We start from the raw sequence: 21,462 nt of genomic DNA, 5'->3' as shown, positions 1-21,462 counted from the left end.
AATCAAATTTGATATGAATCAATGGCTTAAACCAAAGAATTTTATGGCTTGCATTTGTCACCTACCATGAACTGGGGTCCTGAAATCTGAGACCACCAGCAAAAATGCATTTTTTCTTTTTTGAATAAAAAATGTTATTTAGTTTGAATCAGGAAACAACATAATATATATATATATATTTTTTTTTTTATTTTATTAAACTTTTTGGGATGGTTTTCCAGACAGGGTTTATGCCTAGTCTCAGACTTACTTAAATGTTAGAAGTTTCTTGATTAAAAACAACTTGCAATGACTTAAAATCTTAAATTTGTTGAAAAAAAATTTTGTAAACAATTTGCCCCATTATTTATTTAATTATTTAGACCTTGAATCTTTGTTTTTCAGACTTTTGTAAGCATTCAGTTGCTGTTGTCCCATTGGATCCATGTAGAATGTGTAGACCTCACTTGCACCAGTTTGGTCACTTCAGTCAGCTCAGATGTCTTTAATCCTCTATCTTTTATTAACACCTTCTGATAAAAGTCAGACATCCAGATCTTCACACATGAAACTATTGCCAGGACTCCCTCTGCATAGTGGCATCGCCCAATCCAACATCTATTATGTATGACTCATTGAGATGAGGTCAAACAGCTGCTCCCGCAGATTAATGTGCACATAAATATTAATAAAATGTGCTCCTACGGCTACGCTCGCGTAATCTGCAAAACAATTTGAAATCCTGGGCGGCTCTGTAAGAACAGGGAAATCGCTCTGTGAGACTCATCCTTGTAGAAATGCTTGCAATTCCGTAAGGGAAGCTTAATCTGATGCATAGATTTACTACACAAAACTGATTTGTATGTGCTTGCTTTAAAAGCATTCTAAAGCCTACAACCATTAACCAACCATTGAACAACAGGCTGTAAGGCAGATTTGCTTAATGTAGCTGTTTAGAAGTTGATTTGATTGATTACAAATTTGAAAAGAAAAAAGTTACAGGAGTTTAGTGGAAATGTGATATAATAAAATAGTGAGTGAAAAGGATGTGAGGCCAAGTACGGTGTTCCATGCTCAGAATTTGTGCTCTGCATTTATCCCATCCAAGTGCACACACAAAGCAGTGAGTAACACACACCGTGAAGACACACCCAGAGCAGTGAGCAGCCATTGCTATAATAATAATATAAAACAATACAATACAAAATAAATAATAATAATAAAAATTATTATTATTATGCAATTATTATCATTATCGTTGTTATTATTATTATTATGCATTTAAAACACAAAAGACATTAGTGAATTTTTTCAACCTTTTTTCCATTTTTTACAATATTCAGTCTGAAATGGAAATATAACGTTAAAGTTAAATAAAAAATCCACTGGGCTCCAAAATCTAACAACATCGGTCATGACCCTTTTGGAGATCACTTGTATTAGCACTAAAAACTGTCAATATACGTCCACTCAATTTTCCTTGTCATGTCTGTGACATCACACATCTGTGAATACGGTGCATTTTAAAGGCCAAACCCATGTTCCCTCATCCCAACTCATTCATTTACACAAACATACTGTAGGGCCTTCAACAAAATCGCACTTCGCCGTGATATTTCTGCCGCCTAACATTTATCTTGTTAATGGCTGCACTGCAAAAACAAGACATCAGCATGCGTTCATCAAATCTCACACTAACCCATCATCGGTACGCTCGTACCATCTATTTGTCATGCCCGCTGGTATTTGTGCCATTCTTAAAGTGCAACAGTTCTGCCATTATGCTAATGCGGGAATGTTCGATGGCACATGGAGCTAAATTGAGGAGCAAGAACGGCAGATGGGAGAACAGGGCCACTGCTAATGAAATGCGAAACAGTGCAATGCAAAACTGCGCTTATTAAAATATTTCACTAAAAGCCGGGGCCTGAAACACCAGTGTAATTATCAGGTTCGCTCTCCAGCAGAACGCCGGTAAATTGATGTTACGGCACACACTCAACCCTCATTAAATTGGCTACAGTCCACAACAACGAGTCGCAGGAAAACAGAGTGTTAAATTCCCATTGCATTCGCCATTCATGAACAAATCAACACTATTGCACCTTTAAAGCTTAAGTTAAGTACACGATTAAAAGACAGTCTTGTAGTTAATTGGTAAAGTGTTGTGTTAGCAGCACAAAGGTTGTGGGTTTTATTCCCAGGCAACACACATACTGATAAAAATGCGTAGGCTGAATGAAGTGTTGTTGTTCACTTCGAATAAAAAAGGGGCTGCAAAATATCTATTGTAAATATAATTGAGATTTTGCTTTTGAGTAAGTGATAGAATCTCCTCAATCTCTTTTTCCATTTTTGCCTGCTCATAGATTGTCTAAGAGAAAGAAAGACGATTCAAGTCACACAGTCACCTGAGGATAAATCTTTTAATTGGGGTTGAGGTTCAGTATTTGAATGTTAGATAATCCTTTCTGTTAATTTTTGGGGGAGGTCATTATAAGATCTTTTAAAAGCTTTTGACACACAAAAGCAAAAAGGAGCAGCTCATCAATATTTAGCCCAAATATGTAGACACATGCTGTAAATGTCACATTCAAATCGTTAATATCGACAAAAGTATCGAGACAAACAGGTTTGACAACTTTAGTCATTTCCATGAGCACAAATCTTAATGCTACAGCATATAATGATATTCAAGAGGATTGTGTGGTTCTAATTTTATAACATTTGGGAAGAGCTCATTTCTATTCCAAAATGACAATGCCATTGTGCACAAAGCCAGATTCTAAGACAAATGATTGATGCAGTCTGGTCTGCATACAGTCCAGATCTGAATCCAGCCGAATGCACTTGAGTCAAACACTCATCAGCCAAACCCATCATTGACTTACACAGGGGTCCAGTCATTTCAGAACAGAAAAAGGTCCTTCCAAAACTTGCAACAAAGGTGGAAACAAAGTTTTTAATATTGATTTGTATGGTGGCAGGAAAGGAACATTCCACTTTTTTTGGAAATAGGCTCATTCTCCAACTCCCCCAGAGTTAATAAGTTGAGTTTTATCGTTTTGAAGTCTATTCAGCGATCTCCGGGTCTGGCGATAGCCCTTATACCATAGCTTAGCATAGATCATTGAATCCAATTAGACCAGTAGCATCACGTTCAAAAATAGTTCCTATTTAAAACTTGACTCTTCTGTACTTATATCGTGTGCTAAGACTGACGGAAAATGTAAAGTTGTGATTTTCTAGGTCGATATGTTTATGAACTATATTCCCATTCTGATATACTCATCAAGGAAGTTTGCTGCCGTAACATGGCCGCAGCAGGCGCAGTGATATCACGATCCTTATGCAAACAGTTGGTCACGTTGTATATGATGATGGAAGTTAGCCTATTTCCACATGCGCTGTGTGATATCACTTCGCCTGCTGCGGCCATGTTACGGCAGCAAACTTCCTTGATTATTATGCCGGAATGGGAGTATAGTTCCAATCATATTGGCCTAGAAAATCGTCAAGTTTTAAATATTAAAACTCTTTTTCTTTCTTTTTTTTAACGCAATGCTACTGGTCTTATTGGATTTAATGATCTATGCTAAGCTATGCAAAAACAGCTGTCGCCAGACCCGGAGATCGGCTGAACAGACTCCAAAACAGTAAAACTTAACTTATTAACTCTGGGGGAGTCAGAGAATGAGCCTTTTTCCAAAATTGTTTTTTAAACATTTTTTTTATTGGAATTACTGGAACTTGTTAATAAGAAGTGAGAGGGTGTGCCAATACCTTTGTCCATATAGTGTATTTGAAAACTTCTTTTTTTTATGGTGTTCAACTATGTTGGGCGATGGCACAGATTCTGTGTTCATTGGTTAGGTATTATATCCAGTAGAATAAACGAAATCACAGGTATGTAGAAAAGGTTTGATAAAGCCTCATTCCAGTGAAGGACCTGCAGAGTTCTTTTGTTGCCCTGACGGGTGAGTACCGTAGGTTACAGTTACCAGCATGCAACAAAACACTGTAATATCACAAGCATGATATAAAAGAGTGTGACAGGTCTGCTACTAAATTGGCTTTGAGAGCTGTTATTTTCTGTACAGAAGAGAAGTGAAGGTCATTGGAGGGTTTGAAAGTGATCCAAACTTGTAAGGCTTGTCTTTTTTCCCCTAATAGTTTTCAGCACGGAAAAAGTGAAACAAATAAGTAGCTTTCAAACTGACAGCGCAGCAAAGTCTTTGTCTTCATCCATATATAACGCTGGACAAACCGAGTTGCTTAATACCTGGCAACTGTGTTTGCAACCGCATTTCTTTCTTTTTCGTTACGTTTTAAGAAATTTAGAAGTTTTGAAATATTCATGTCGGATTTAGGATCAGTATATGAAATATTGCTTTTACTGCACGTGTCCAGCCGATCTAGAGAATTTGTGACTCTTTTATGAAGTGGCTAGTTGGTAAATTCCTACAATGTGAATTGTACAAAATGGTAGGATTAGAACAAGACATAATTTAGCCCCCCCAAAACATGACTGTTACTGGCGTGAAAGCAAATTGTACTAAAACATAGTAATGAGATTGTTCATACAAATAGTGACGAATTGCCGTGAGATTATTTGAACATGTCCAATTGTTAGTGTGGTCTGTGCCAAAAAAAAATATTATGTAGTTTTGAAAATCTGGGACGATCCCCATAAAATCAGGGACATCATTATTTATTAAACCGTATGGTGTGCACAGTAGCCCAAAGCTTATTTTGGTAAATCCTGATATGTGCGCTCAGAATGTCAATGCCCATTTTGCACGTGTGCAACATTTATACATCAGGTGGGCCCTTTCAACACGATTTTACGGCAAAAACAAACATATTTTACACAATGGCTAATTTGAATTGTTTAGTACAAATTCAGACGATCTCATTAGTACATTTTAGTCAGATTTCCTTTTGTGCAAGTGATGTAAGGTTTAGGGGTGGGGCTTCAGCATTGCTTTTTCTAGTAATCGTTCGTTTTTGTATGACCCATGAGATCAGGTGGGATCTTACACATAACTCAAATATAATGCTGGTTAAACTAAGCCACACATGCAGTCTCAACCTCACAGCTATAAACGCGGCAGGAACCTGTCTCTCCATATGTAACCCACCTCCTCTCTGAGTCTCAGAGACAGAGTATCTTTCAGTTATTAGTGCTATCTGAGCTCAGCGGAGGAGCTGCTCTTGTGCCGTGTGTGTCAGTGGTCCAGACAGTGCCCTGCGGCTCCTCCAGGCAGCCGCAACACACACACTTCTTCTACTCTTTATTCTTTCAAACACACACTAACGTACACTTGCTTACATCAGCAAAAGCACTTGCAAATATGCACACACATGTCCAGATGTACATGTTTAGCTCAAGTGCCGGATTAAATGATAATAGCATGTGCATGTTCACCAGCTGTGTGTTTTCAGATAAGCATTATCGATCTGTTTGATATTATTTGCATATTGAACATTTTTTATTAGCTCGATTTAAAATTCCTGGTTATCTTTCCTCTCCTGATGTTCTGGCATTTGGTTTCCGATGGGACACATGGTGTGACACTTTTTATGTTGTACTTCACATTCACAATACTATTTTTACTGTAAGCATATTGACTTAATTTTTGCAACTGACTGTGCAGACTCTTTAAACTTTTCCGCGTGCCGTCCACACGACAACCCGTACAGGTGTAAGCATCGCGGGCATGGATATTTTTGGCGTGCAACTTCTGCTTCATTACTCACACCTCTAATTTTTCCGAAACAAATGAACCCTCAACAGAATTTCAACAAAGATAATTAAATTGCCAGAGGAACTTCGAGGCCGACAAGAAATATGAAATACGTTTCGGTTTGTTGTCAGAGGGCAAATTGCTAAATGATGTACCATACAAATGAACCATCCTCTTCATCTGCCAGCGCGCTAGAATGATGGCTCTCTCATGGTGTTTGGCTCTGGAGAAAATATGTTCCCCCTCCAAGCCATTAATGATTCAATCTCTTTTGCAAACCAACGACAGACGGTTTCTTCCTCTCTGCTTTTGATGTATCACATACATTTCAGCTATTACAATATTGATAATCCATTTCAGTTCATTTCTGCATTTGGCTCTAAAAATGTTAAAACAACAGGATGAAATGCGGAAGCTCTAGGTGCATATGTACTCTGCTTGTGCGCTGCCATCCATGCATGATTTTCAAGAGTTTTTCAAGAGATGTAAATGCAGAGTCCCTCGTGACTAGATGCGGTCACCGCAGCATAGACAAAACTGTCATGTCCACTCGAGTCGCTGAGATTCATCTGATTTAATGCCTCTGGATTAGGAGATCGGGCAGCTGTGCTTAGGTGATCAAAAGCCAGGATTTACTCATCTATGGTTTTCTTGGATTCTGCATGGATCAACTAAACCATCTGAGTTCCCTGAATTTCAATTTCTGTTAAGCAGGAGGCTTGAAATGTAAAACACATTAAGGGGATCTTCTGATTTTCCAGCACTCGCAGACCATGAACCTCAAAACGCAATAACCATCAAGAGCATTCAACCAAAAACTTCTGGGTCATACAAAAGTGTTAATATTTTGAAACATAAATAGTTATATTTCTGTCAGTGGAGTTTTGGCTGTGCACATGCAAAATCAAGAGTTGTTGGCACACGGGGGCCTGGCTTTGTGTCCAATCTAGATCCACAGCCCATCCAAAAAGCCTAAAAATTGCATTGATTCCTGTTACAAAACAGTCTACAGGCACATCTTTACCTCATTGTGATTTGTTCAATTTATGAAGTATACTGAAGTTCAATCAAATTATTTAAGCATACCTTCTGTAGAAAATATACTTCTATACTTGTAAGTGCATTATTGTGAATAAATCACATTGAAGGGCATTGTGATGCACAACACTATAAAGCTATATATTACCCTCAAGTAATACATTGCTTAAATATTAAACCATCACTACACAAACCACACAACACACTTATATAAAGCCAAAAGATTTTAGCAATGCAACTTTTATGATTGGGGGCACGGTGGCTTAGTGGGGGGCACGGTTAGCACGTTCGCCTCACACCTCCAGGGTTGGGAGTTCGATTCACGCTTCCGACTTGTGTGTGTGGAGTTTGCATGTTCTCCCCGTGCCTCGGGGGTTTCCTCCGGGTACTCCGGTTTCCTCCCCTGGTCCAAAGACATGCATGGTAGGTTGATTGGCATCTCTGGAAAAATTGTCCGTAGGGTGTGAGTGCGTGAGTGAATGAGTGAGTGTGTGTGCCCTGCGATGGGTTGGCACTCCATCCAGGGTGTATCCTGCCTTGATGCCCGATGACTCCTGAGATAGGCACAGGCTCCCCGTGACCCGAGGTAGTTCGGATAAGCGGTAGAAAATGGAATGGAATGGAACTTTCATGATGTAAAATCTTATATATTGCGAATAAAGTTAAGCCAACATGTCTGAAATTTTAGGTATATTAATAGTTTAGTTCAAAAGTTTCATAGTTTGTGGTTTTTGTAATATTATAATATATTTGATTATACTTTCTTAGTTCAATACTTTAGTTTATACATTAAAGGTAGGTGCAATGTAATTTTGGATGTGCTTTTGACAGAAATGCAATATAAAATACATAACTATGTCTAGGCCTAAGTTAAATTAGGATTTGTTTCAAAAAACATACTTGAAAACACTGTGTGCATCGTGAGACAAAACACTCATTTCGGGACTAGGCTAAAGCCCGATCTCGGAATTGGCCCCTCGAATAATTTTTATATATATTTTTTTTTTAATTATTTATTTTTATACTTTTAACATGCATTTAAATAAATTTGAAGCATATACAGGTATTGTTCAAGTATAAGTATAGGCTAAATATACTTTTGTCAGTATAAATCAAGTATACTTAAGTGTCATTTTTTGCGTTTTTCTGGGAAGTACAGTAAAAGTAAAATGTAAGTATACTTTCTTTTCAATAAGAATACTAATAGCACACTTGAATAAACGTCTTTTTGTTAAGTCAGCTGATAATGTGTTAGGAAATAAATGATTATTTTGAATTTTTAACAGACATGCACTTGTTTTTCTTTTCCCCTGGAGTGAACAGACGTCGACTGCATTATTTTATACGATTATAGGTGAGCCGACACACGTTTGACATTTTCAGCTGTTAGCTGACATTGAGTCCTACACTTTAAACGCAAGTCAGGGCTCTCACCGTCTAAATAATTGTGAAGTAAAACACCCAGTGAATTACAACCGTAAACTAGGCCGATTCTTTCAAATACATTCATTTACATTTATTATAAAGCGACTGCCAACATCACTTTAAAGTACGTTGGAAGAACCAAAGATGAAAAAATACCACTGATTATTCAATAGGACATATTTGAAATCCCCGCACTTAAAGATCAGCTCGATTGCTTTGCCTTGAAGATCCATTTGTAATCTTGAGCTCCTACGGTGAGAGCTGATCTCATTGGAATAGCAAACCCATTTCAGAGCTCTTGACAAGCAGACAATGGTGTTTAAAACGGCGGCGCCGCAGAAATTAACGTTAAGCACTTTCACAGGCCGATTCCCTTATGACCACAACTTGACAACGTTTATTGTACGCCCATCAAAATGACAGCCATGGAAAACCCTGGTGAAAAGAAAACAACTCTGCTCTCCCCTCAGTCATCTGAATTCTTGCAAAATAACCTCTAATTAGGTCAAAGCCTGATCCACCAGCAAACATGAGTGAAATCAATTTATAAAGATGCGTGTAATGGACGGATGTGTCTGTTTACCCAAGGAAATATTAAGGAAAACGTCAGGCTGTCTCAACGTGTTTCTGGACGTGGCAGATTGCGGCGAGATTCCACACAGGGGGAATTAACAATGTTGAATTTTATAGAGGAAACCATCGCAGTACATGTGTGCCAAAATGAATGCTGAAAATTGGAAAGTAACCTCGCAAAAATCATTACTCAATTAATTGTCTGTGAAAATTGATTGTTTTATTCAATCAAGAAAAAAATGAGATGGAAGCAGTTTTCACAAAGCAGTCAAGCCATCGCAAGGTCGCATCAGAAGATACGTTCACCTGGGGCGCAATGCCAATATCTGGACTTCAAAGGTCAACCTGTAGGACCCGGAGGAACAAAGCAATTACAGAGAATGCATGGCACTGTGTCAAATGCATTAGCAAGTCAAACATACTAATCTTTGAAGACCTCTCTACAGTGGGTGGAATGCGTTAAGCTATGGATTTTCACAGCGCTGAAACACAAAGCCTTCAGTGCTGGTGGCTGCGTGCCAAACTTGTGACACACAGGCGTGGAAAGGCCTTTCAATTAGCAGCCTATCGTAAGACACTGTGACACTTCTCCGCGAATGTGACCTGAGATCTATAACCATTGCTGTCTAGAAATCTTCATACAATTTTACTTGCCCCTGGGAGTTTTGTCTTTTGCAACACACCTGGGGGTTTTCAGAGCAAATATGCTCTGAAAACTGAGGATAGTGTGTGTCAGAATGCATTCTGAGGGGAACGACAAAACAGCATTCAATGAAACGCAATATGGAACAGAGAGATAAACGCTACCGTTTTATTACTTTAACAAGGCTGTATAGGTCTCAGGTGTGCAGAAATAACGCGGCGAGCATATGCACGTACACATTATAACAAACAAGACGCATTTGCTAATCTCTTTTATGTCTTTGAAGTTGAATATACAGAGTGCCACATTAAAGCGCGCACATTGGAGGACTCAAATCCGTTCCTTATGGAAAGAAGCACATGGGTATTAATGGAATATTTATTGTATAGATTCGGCAAAGCAGAAGTGGTGGACTTTTATCCTAATTATAAAAAAGCCACAGACCACCAACTGTTATATAGCCATTAGAATAAAAAGTAAATGTGTTTAGACAAGCAATGCGGCTCCAGCTCCTGTATGGCGTTCGGAATTGCTCCAGGATCCTCGTGAGCGCCGAACACGGTCGCGAAGTCCACACGGACCTGTTTATATATTTACACACAAAAGTGCAAGCAACTCCCAGCGAATGTATAGTGAAGCCAGGCCTCTCAACCGCTTCCTACAACTTTGAGGAAAAACCACCAGGAATTGAACGGAAACAGAACGCTGAGGGAAAAGTAATGACCTGCCATTGGGAAGGTCGACGCTTGGTTGCACAAAGAGATAGAAACGGCAAACAGTACCGCTGGAAACTGGGTCGGGAGCGGTAAGGGAATAGGTGAGCTTTAACCTTCCTCTCTGCTGGAGTTGAGATGAGAGCGTTCAGCGGGGACACGGACAAGACACGAGGGGAATGTTAAACACATGGAACCCGCGGAGAACCCGCCACGACCAATGAGATCACACCGCACGTTCTACTAATGTGCTGTGACCGCTCTCGCGCCGATGAGATGACTTCTGGGAAAAAATTGTGTTTGCCTCACTTAAATGTAATCACAGTGCTGATAATCCATGTCGGTGATGCTTTACTAGATTGTCGAGTATCTAAGTTACAGAGATATTTTCTGTAGCCTTTGGAAAGGTCGCCATGTCCACGCATGTTTAATAACTTGCAAACCCACTTTGAAGGTACTTTCCTTAACTTTAAGGGATAGTTCACTCAAAATTCTGTCATTTATTCACCCTTATGTTGTTTAAAACCTTTATATTTTTTATACCCTGTGTAACACAAATTAATATATTTTGAGAAATATCTCAGTGGTTTTGAGTCCATGCCATGAAAGTCAACGGGGACCAATGTTGTTTACCAATAACACTTTGAATGAATTTATACGAATTAGCCACCATGTAAAAAATTGACATCAGGCTGAATTCTTCACAGACTCAGACCTTCCAAGAGAAATATAGCTTAGCCTTGCCTTCAAATTATGCACCACTATTACTTTGAAATGAGGTGCTTTGTGCACGGCTATTTTGAAGGCCAAGTGAAAGCACCTGTTGATGTGATAAAGGGGTGAAGAGCAGGGGTTAAGATGACTCCTTATTTAAATGGGAGGGTTCCAGTTCCTCAGCGCAGCTCCTCCTCAATCCAGTCATGCAGTATCATCAAAGACTTACAGCTTTGATCAGCTCTTCAAAAGCCTTCACTGGCCTCTTGTCAGGGTCTGCTCTGCTGGTAGTTCAGACTCTGTGCCACTTCTGTTAAAATGGCCCAATTAATTCACCACACTCTCCATATCAAGTTTATGCTGTCAGTGGTGAGGGAAGGCAAAATTTCATCGTGCTGGTTTGGGAAGGTTTTAAAACTATTCAAATGACAACATCAAATTCTTAAAACTTTATTTTATTTATGGATTTATTTATTTATACATGTGTTTAAGCGTTATATTCAAAACCAATTATGGATTTATTCATTTATGTGTTTATTTATTTAGCAATTTATCTATACATTTATTTTAATTGTATTTATTTTTGTATTTTGTTCATTAATTTGTTTAATTAAATTGTATTATTGTGTTTAGTTTATTTGTTTATTTATGAATTATTTAATTATTTACTTATGCATTTATTTATATTTGTAATTTATTTTTTCAAATCTTTTTATTTTTGCATTTTGTTTATTTGTCATTTATTTATTTATTTGCCGTTTATTTAATTTAATTTCTTTAATTTTGTAATTTATTTATGCATTTATTACCTTTATGTTATGTTTATTTATATTTGAGATTTATTTATTGATTTTGATTTCACTTATTTATTTTAGAATTCAATTTTTAATTGTTGAGTTTTGCTTATTTATTTATGCATTTATTTATTCATTCATGCCTTTATTTATACTTGAAGAGCTCTTTTCCAAAACACTATAAATCCATTTTAATAGTCTTCATGAAAATTACATTTTTTACCTAGACCCATACATTTTGTTAATATTCAGTTTATCATGTTAATATGGTCTGTTGGCTCAGTCTGAACATGTTAAACAATGATTGTTGAATGAAACAACAATATTGTCGATTATAAATTCAATTTTTTTTTTCAAAACACTACAAATCCATCCTTTTTTTCTAATTTTTTGGGTTTATTTCTTTTTAACAACAAACAAACAAGAGAACATGAAACATATGACATCAGGGACTCATACTATAAATTCAAAATCAAATTAATGCAAATGCATGCAATAAATAACAGCAAAATAAAATAAATAGTAACAAACTAAATAGTAAAATAAAATAAATATTTTCAATTTCATGTCTCAATATTTTTTTTAACCACATACAACAAATAATTTAGAAATAACACATACAAATACCACTAATGATCGAATTCTGATTGGTCGAGAGGACATATTGCATTTAGGCTAAAAACAGGTTCGGGATTTATAGCGTTTTGGAAAAGAGCTCTTCATTTGCAATTTATATATATATATTTTTTATGTATCGCCTTTTATTTAATTGTTGCCTTCTATTTTTATTATTGTGTTTTAATTATTTGTTTATCTTAGCCATTATCTTATTCTGTTAATAACTATGTAAAGCAACTGACATTTTATGCATTTGGAAGGTGTTTCATTGGGATTTGAACCCATAACCTTGGACTTGTTCGCCTCATGTTCTACCATGTGAGCTATAAACATCAAGGACTCTGTATGATTTCTTCCTATCTGTAAATCGAGACCCTTCAGATTCATTTAAACCATTACTCTGAAATCTGAGAAATCACAATGTGCAATGCATAGTGTTTTGACAGTGGTGTAAACTTGACAATCTCATGCACTAAAACAAACTGATACAAACCAATTTGCCGAAGTTGTCTCTGACTGTACATCTAGCAGCGTTAAGTTAGGCGTTAAGTCAGAGACTGTCCGAAACCGATCTAACAGAATCTGGCTTGGAAAGATGTGGACGAGTGACACGGAAAGGCTCTTTGCGCAGTCAGGGGACTTGTTTCACTGTGCTTGGCTAAAGATGTTGAAGTGTCTAATGCTGAAAGGGATCCATTAGGGAGAATGGCCTCTCCTCAGTATGGGAGGTTAAAGGAAGGAACCGTGCTCCCTCTCTCAATCTCTCTCTCTCTCTTTGACTCTCGTTATTTCTCTCTTTTTCTCTTGTATTTCATTATTTTGTTGTAGCTGTTATTCAGTGTCACATCAGACAGTCTGTGAAGTTACTGCTTAAGGACATTTGACAAGTCTTTGTGTGTTTGAGGCTATAAGGCTAATCTTTCTCTCTCTCTCTCTGTCTCTCTCTCTCTCTCTCTCTCTCTATCTCTCTTTATGTAAAATATTACTTGGCTTCTATTGGTTTAGCTCACCCCAGAATCTCCCATAAAACGCTTCATCATTTCAGGTCAGTTCCTGCAGGAAAAGCGATTGAAGAAATGAGCGAAGCAAAGTAAGAAAGTACAGTGGTCCCAAAAGTACACCTCATGCTTAAAAATGAATGTCTTTACATATACCCAAATTTAGAGCAACTGTAAATGTATTTATTATCTACACTGTTCAATCAGATGCCACATGATTTTATATTTTGGTTCTAATACATCTTACATGTGTCCAAAAGGGGGTCACCAGTTACTTTATTTTGGACAAATCACAAAGGGATAAGAACTGACACACTTTCTATAAAATGTTAAAGCTTTTCAACCAGGTCAATTTTAATAGGGTTGTCAATTGCCAATGCTTGCTCTATATTCAATACTTTAAGAGGCATCATGTCTGTGGTTACACAAACTGCTCCAGCCCATTTAATGAACCTGTATGGATTGAGGTCTGAGTTTAGCAGTCTGTTTGACATGTGTTGAATGGTGTCTGTGCAGATGCGATTATGACATTGGCATGATAAATGAGAAAACTGTCTTTTGACAGTGTCGTGAAATGTGGGCCTGACAGGTTTACATATCCTGCAATTACAGTTGGACAAAATAACATGAGCGTGCACTGGTGCATGAGAATTAACTGATGTCCAAATAATTCACATTTTTATTTACTCTCGCTTATGCACTTGTTTATAATTCACTCAATTTTATTCAAGGTAAAAATTTACATTCAGGTATACAGTCTTATCAGCGCATATTCCCTGGGTTCCCTTTTCGTGCACGACCAGTTGAGCTCCAGGAACACAGTTTTTCCAAGTGTACACAAAGGACCAAATTTCTTAAAGGAGTAGTTCACTTTCAAAATAAATTTTCATGATAAATTACGTTTTTTTTCTTTAGTCGAAAAGAAATGAAGATTTTTGATGAAAACATTCCAGGTTTTTCTCAGTATACTGGACTTTAATGGACTCCAAACGGTTGAAGGTCAAAATGACCGTTTCAGTGCAGCTTGAAAGGGCTTTAATTGATACCAGATGATGAATTAAGGTCTAATCTAGCAAAACGATCGGTCATTTTCAAAAATAAAATAAAATAAAAAGTTTAAGTTTATCGAACACAAATGCTCTGTTCTGCGATGCACGTTATACGTTATTATGTGAAAACTTGCACGTTCAGCTTGTAAACACTGACTCAGTACTTTTGTGTACTGAGCTTTCCGACGTAATTACGTATTTTGTGAAGTCATGAACGCGCATCACAGAACAGAGCAAGGGACGCATTTCTGTTTTTAAAGCATATTCATTTTTTTTTTTAGAAAGTGACCGATCGTTTCACTAGATAAGAACTTTATTCATCGTCTGGCATAGCGGTGAGTAAATTATAATGAAAATACATATGCCAAAAAACATGGCATACCCTTTTACCATGTACATTTTTACCACACTAACCATGGTTAATTTTTAACTTCTATACTATGATATATTGTAGTTAACTATAGCAAACTATAGTATATTTTTATGTGGGCACCGCCACACTCTCTTTCATGCTGTGCTCCATTACTGTAACTAAAGTAAACCCCCCTTTATTACCATCTGAGTAAAACTGTGAAGAAATATGTAGAAATAAATTAATGCAAAAAAGGAATGTGGAAATATAACATTTGTGGAAATAAATACCAGCATGTGGATATCATTTCATTATGATTCAAAACTAAACATTAAATAAACAGGTGGGTTAATAAATATGAATGTAGGACTAGGAGTACCATTGTTATCCAAAAATAGAGAAAGGGAAATTATAAATGCCAATTTATATTCATTTAGCATTTTTAATTACTTTTGCATTCTTTGATTTATGTGTTTATTTATTTTTTAGATTTGTCTTGTTTATTTTTATGTCTAATTATGGCAGGCTTAGGATTACACACTGTGTAAATGTTTACAACAGGTTTTTCCTATGCATATTTATCCGTTGTAACATAAGAACCAAGCTGTGGACAGTAATATAGCATGCAGTACATTGCTTTTTCAAGTCAAGGGTACTAGAACATTCAGAAAATAAGAGGAAATCTAAGTAGCAGAGACCTTTCACAATAAAGTGTCCTCTTCTCTTTTTATTACGCAAAACAAGCTGTAGAGCAACATGTGCTGCTTATAAATATTCCAGTCAAGTGTTGTGTCCTTGTGGATTGACATCACAATGAAAAATGATATGATTTTGTTGAAGATACTGTCTCCAAACATCCTGACTGTCTTTTTCACAGTCTCCCAATGTTGGCACTCAAGAACAATTATATACAAGCAATGATGCAAAGGACCAAACACTACAGCACTGATAGCAGAGATTTTAAAAACCTCAAGCTCCTCCTCACACATAATGACAGGCCATTATGTTCCTCAGGTGGCTGATTCTATCTTGCCAGATGATGAAGTGTAGCCTTTGTAAAAGAAATAAGCATTTCACTCTATATTTTTTAGAATGGAATGTTTTTAAAAGAGAAGAGGAGCTGAATATTGAAAATAAAACATGGTGGTGCTTTATAAAAGTGCTTTATAAAAGAAAACCAAGCCTGGTTGAATAATCTAAACCAAGCTTTTAAATCAGTTCTGCAGCTGGATTCTAAAAACTAACTCAGAAAGTTGTTAAAGTGTATGAAGTTTAGCGGCATCTAGCGGTGAGGTTGCGAATTGCAAACAATGGCTCACTACACCCCTGTCATTCGAAGCGCTATGGTGGCTGAAACAGAACTAAGATGTCGCCACGTTTTCTCTTCCTGGCTGAATGAATGGGGTCCCGTGGAGTATGTAGATAGAAATAGCTTATTGTAAGGTAATAAAAAACATAAAGCTTCATTATTTAAGGTCTTTATACACCTCGGAAGACATACTTACGCATATTATATTGCATTTCTGTCAATAGATTCTCCTTAATATCACTCATTGGACCTTTAAATGTTGAAAGATAACATGTCAATGTCAACACGGAGGACTTTTTAACAGGCAAGTTTACTTTTTCATTCAGTAAAAAATTTGGTCCCGATTTATGACCTAAACTAGACATGTGGATTCCAGAATGAGCTCTGTTCGGGTTTGAGAACCACTCATACCAACTGCTTATCCAACATGGAGTGCATTTCCAAAAAGTTAAAATGGCAAGCTCGAATAAATCCGATCTTGTCAGTTTGACACCACCAATTACCGGCTGTGAAGTTGGCGAGGCCCGGTTCAGCCGTTCTGCCTCAAACTTTAATCAACCGTAGTTTATTTTATCAACGTGTTCATTAAGAAGCTCAGGCTAATCCACCTTTGCCTTGTCTTAATGCAGCTCTCTCATTTATTTCCAATCAGTCGCCGGTCTCGAAGCTGTCTCACATTTAGTTAAAACTCGGCTAGCGGCATCCCTCGCAATGAGACTCCTGCCCGGAGTATATTAGAGGCTGACCTCTCGGTATCCTCGTGGATGTTAATTACATCCGCACACACCCACGCCGGCTGTCCCTCATACGAAGGTATCGACTCTCCGGTCACTCGGAGCGGTAAACATCCGCCGATCTATGAAACCGGGGTCACCTTCATTTTAGAAGACTGTTGTAATCTTCTTTCACTCAGGTCTGAGCTGTCTATCAGACCCCTGCATTCAGACTGGGAATAACTTCTTTGACTTTAATCTGTCCCGGGGAATTGCACATCGCATTGCCTTGATGGAACTGCTATTTTCACGTTCTGAAAGATGCGTACGCGTACACACGCGCCCGCTCACGCACACACACTTAGACAAACAAACGGATAGTTGCATAGGCTGTGTGCCTCCCAGTAACCGCAGACCGAGTAAACCGAGCTGGAGAAACAAGATTGCCACTCTGAGTCTGTGTCCATGACCTTCTATTTCTTCTCTGCCCTCATCAGCTACAGTACAGAGCCACTGACTGCCGCACTGACGCTCGGAGCAATCTCAGAGAGAAGGGTGGCAGACGAAAAGCTGACCTTTGATCCAGGACAGAATTCAATTTGGGTAAAAGACCTTGGTGGTATCAGCTTTCAATGGGATCTCTCCAGCGTCGGATATATAAACAGGCTAGAGTGATGGACGCCTGTAAGATTTTTTGGCAAGCGTGATATTGTTAAGATGACAGACAAGGGTAGCCGACACGTGTGGTTACAGCCGAGGCAAGAACGCGGTACTGCTGCCGTGTGCTTAATTCTGCAGCGCTTCTGGAGAGAATAATACATCAACTGTGGTGAATTTAGAGGCTAATTAGGTTTACCAGACGAGGCAATGTTTCACATTATCTTTGATCTTTGCTTCCAAGACTAAAACAGCAATTTACGTCTTGGAGTTAATTATATGTTCGTGCGCTACTTATAAAGGCTATTAAAGTGTGCTTAATCAATGAAAAAGTTAAGAGTTCCTGGAGTAACGCGCATGGTTCTTTCCTCAAGTAAAAAACCACAACAGAGTAGCAAGTTATGTTGTTTGAATGTGAATTATTGGAGTTTAAAAGCAAAACCGATATTGCATGCAGAGACCTAACGGTCAAAGAGCATCCTCATTAGAAAGTTATACCAGTTCTCCATTCTTTCCAAATACTGTTTGAAAAATGGACAGTAAGTGAGGAACGGCATACGGCAATACTAGTGTTTTCCATTTTCATATTTACCCTCATGACAGAATATGACCTGAGCAGAAATGTGTTTCTTTAAGTCATCACTTACAAAAAAATAAGTGTACTACAGGTTCATTTCATTAAGCACGCTTCCTAAGTATAAGTATGTTTACTAATATCAATGTACTGTACTAGTACAGAGTGTACTATTTTGATAACAACAGTAGTGAACTTTGAATACACAACTACAATTGTGTTTGTACGGTACCTGAACTACAAGTGAACTTGGGTATACTGCCAGTATACTAGTTCAATACTTGTAACGCATGTTTTAGTTTAAGGAAGTAGATGTGTAGTACAGTGCAATGTAAGTCGCTTTGGATAAAAGCATCTGCCAAATGCATAAATGTAAATTTAGATGTATAGCCTACTCTTCTAAAACTTCTAAAAGTTTTGAATAATGTGAAAAGGTCATTTAATAGGCTACTCAATCAAAAGAGTAAACACAACTTTAGGCCAGAATACTTTGAATACTTAATCTGCAATCGAGAAATAATTCAAAGTAGAACTAAGTACTACGTATAAAATAAACCTCTATATACAAATTATAAGTATATTTTAGTGTAATTTTAAATACAAATACACTGAAAGCGTACTTAAGCACACTAACAGCACACTTGAATTTCTTTACTTTTTGTAAGAGATGTTATACTGGATATCACTTAATATCACTCAATCATACACACACACACTCATCTATTGACTATCTCTGTGGGGACACTCCAGAGGCGTAATGATTTTTATACGGTATAAACTGTATATTTTATCCCCTTAACGTAAAGATCAAACATTTATTTTACATTTTTAGATTTAAAAAATTATATTTTTCTGTACTGTTTATAAGCTTTTTTGCCCATGGGGACCTCAAAATTGGTCCCCACGGTGACACGAGTCCCCATTTGTTGGTGTGCATTCAGGTTTAGGTCCCCACCGGGACATAAAAACAAGGCCACATATACATGATGGTGAAAATAGATTAACCAGATAGCACATATAGACTATGTTCTGGTATAAGTGTCAACCACAGTCTCAAAAGTCTGGACACATAAACACTTTTTTTCTGTTTTGTTTCCCTAAGCCTTTAACAGTTTTTTCATTGGTGGAAAAGACCACCTGCGAGGTCTTTAGAAGGCGTTCCTAGTTTCGGTTGCTGTAGTAACAATTATGAACTGTACTGTCGGGCGATAACTGACAGGAGACGGCTGACGTGAGCTCCGCTGCTGTACTCTTATTGGTAGTCACTCCAGAAAGTCGCTTAACAGTTGGATAAAGTTGAGAAAATCTCAACTTTGTCGTGTTGCTAGACACGCCCACTTCCTGTCGCCCACTGTCACTGCTCGTGTCATTGGATGTTGCTAAGCCACCATTGAAATGAATGAGATCATGTTAAGAGTTCCTGGAGAGTTCTGTCCATTACAAACAATAACTACTTAAATGTCAATTTTATTGAGTATTTTTTAATCAAAGATCAAGTTAAATTATACTTTATGTTATAAGTATTAGTACTAGTATAGTATACCCCTATCCTGCTCCAATACTATTTAAAAAAAGTGTCTTTGTAAAGGTTTTTTAAAATTAAAATATACTTTATTATTTTGAAATTTGAAATAAGTATACTGATTGCACACCTATTAAACTTCTTTTTTTGTAAGGGACTAACTGAGATATTGAAACACTACAGAGACAGTTAAATAGCATTTGAACATTACAGCCAAAACATTAGAAATAATTATTTTAATTAAATTCAAAAATCGGAAAAAACCCTAATCTTTCTTTGTACTTACTAGAAATTGGTTTAAAATTTTTGAACTTGCTAAAATCGACCTAAAACCTGCTTACCTCTTGTCACGAATCGCTGCTCTATACCAAGCTCTGCCAGCGTGTGACCATTTTCTGAATTTGAGACTCCACGCCTCACCCGCATCCTGAATCATGTGAGCCTGTAGCACACCCTCCTCCGGTCCTCCCCCACAGGGTGATGAAGCTGAGATGTACCTCTCAGTGACGGCACATTTAATCAGCACTCCGAAATGTACGATCGCAAGAGACACGGCTCCACGCCACACGTCTCCGCGCACCGCTCTTACAAGTACGGAATAACCATGCGTGATCACACGATCAATCCGCCAGCAGCTTTTAAATTAGCATCTCAAACCCTCAGCACATGTTTTGTCACAGACTGCCAAGCAGTAAAATTGATATTAAGATCCTGACTGTCTTGCACGACACTCTATTAATAATGGCAGGGATGAATAGGTATGAGGAATACTATAACTCTTCTGATCAGGAGGTTGAAAGGCATTATGGGATGGAGGTTCCTCGGCAGGTTGATGGATTGAAGTGTGCTGTTCATGCCCTGATGCCAATGGCTTATGGCAATGTATATGTCATAAATAATACTGTATGTATAGTCGAAGAATACAAATGTATACATAAAAAGGATAGTTTACCCAAGTATAAAAAAATCATCAACTTTTTTTCTCCGCAAGAAGGGCTTGCAGATTTATTCTGTCCGGTGGACATACAGCCATGCCAACTTCGCAACAGTTATTAATAAATTCAGCCATTTAAGAAAGGTCTTTCTTCATTAAAACAAGGTATCCAAGTTCTCCCCGAAATTTGAAAGCTTCCCAACCTCAGATGGGTCAGAGATGACGTTAAAGGGAAAGGGAGCAATGAAACATTAATATTTCGAAAGAAATGTTTTATTTAAGTACCTCACAGCAGAGCTGCTGCCATGAGAAACATTTACCCATCGGAAATGATATTATGACCCTGGCAGAGGCCATGCGACGGCTTGTTTATTTTGTTGAGAGTAGTTCCAGGAAGCTATTATGAGAGGTGACCGTGTGTGGTTGGTTTTCAAAACAAAGCAACAGTCGGGCACTATTTTGTGCTTTCACATACCGACAAGGGCCTGCCTTGTAGACACACACACTGATCTTACAATTGAAGAAGATTTCTTGTGACTGTATTGTTTTTTGCAAAGCTAATTATATCTGCCAGGTGCGTATTTATGGTAATGATCCGGTTGACTATACGGAGCTCTTGAATGTTAACTTAAATTGAAAACAGATTACCATACATGTGGATAATGATCTTGAGATGCTTTATTTCAATTAAGACGTCTCTGGATCCTTCGTGACACTGTAACTTGTGACACCTACGATACATCAGGATACCGGCTGTTCCCGTTTACTCCAATCTCATGGCTCAGGCAGAGTGGATTAAAACATCTAAGGAGGTAATCAGACCTCCTAACACAAAATAAGAAGACTAGATGCCCGATGTCTCTCAGCGAAGTGTAACCAATAACCATTCCATTTGCGGGGTGCAGCTGAGCTTGAAATTAATACAAATCTCTTTTATTTCAAAAACGCAGCCTATGAATTGCCGGCAGTGCTTCCAGGTGATCTTACTGTATAGCAATTAGGTAGCTCGCGTAGAATGGCCCGCTTCGGCTCTGATTGATGTCTGACCTCTCGGGACCCTTGAAAATCACTCGCTCTGCATTCTGCCGCCGTTCCGCTGGGATACTGATG

The sequence above is a fragment of the Triplophysa dalaica genome, chromosome 19 (genome assembly GCF_015846415.1).
Source record: "Triplophysa dalaica isolate WHDGS20190420 chromosome 19, ASM1584641v1, whole genome shotgun sequence".
Classification (NCBI taxonomy): domain Eukaryota; kingdom Metazoa; phylum Chordata; class Actinopteri; order Cypriniformes; family Nemacheilidae; genus Triplophysa; species Triplophysa dalaica.
This window is presented reverse-complemented; position numbering follows the sequence as displayed.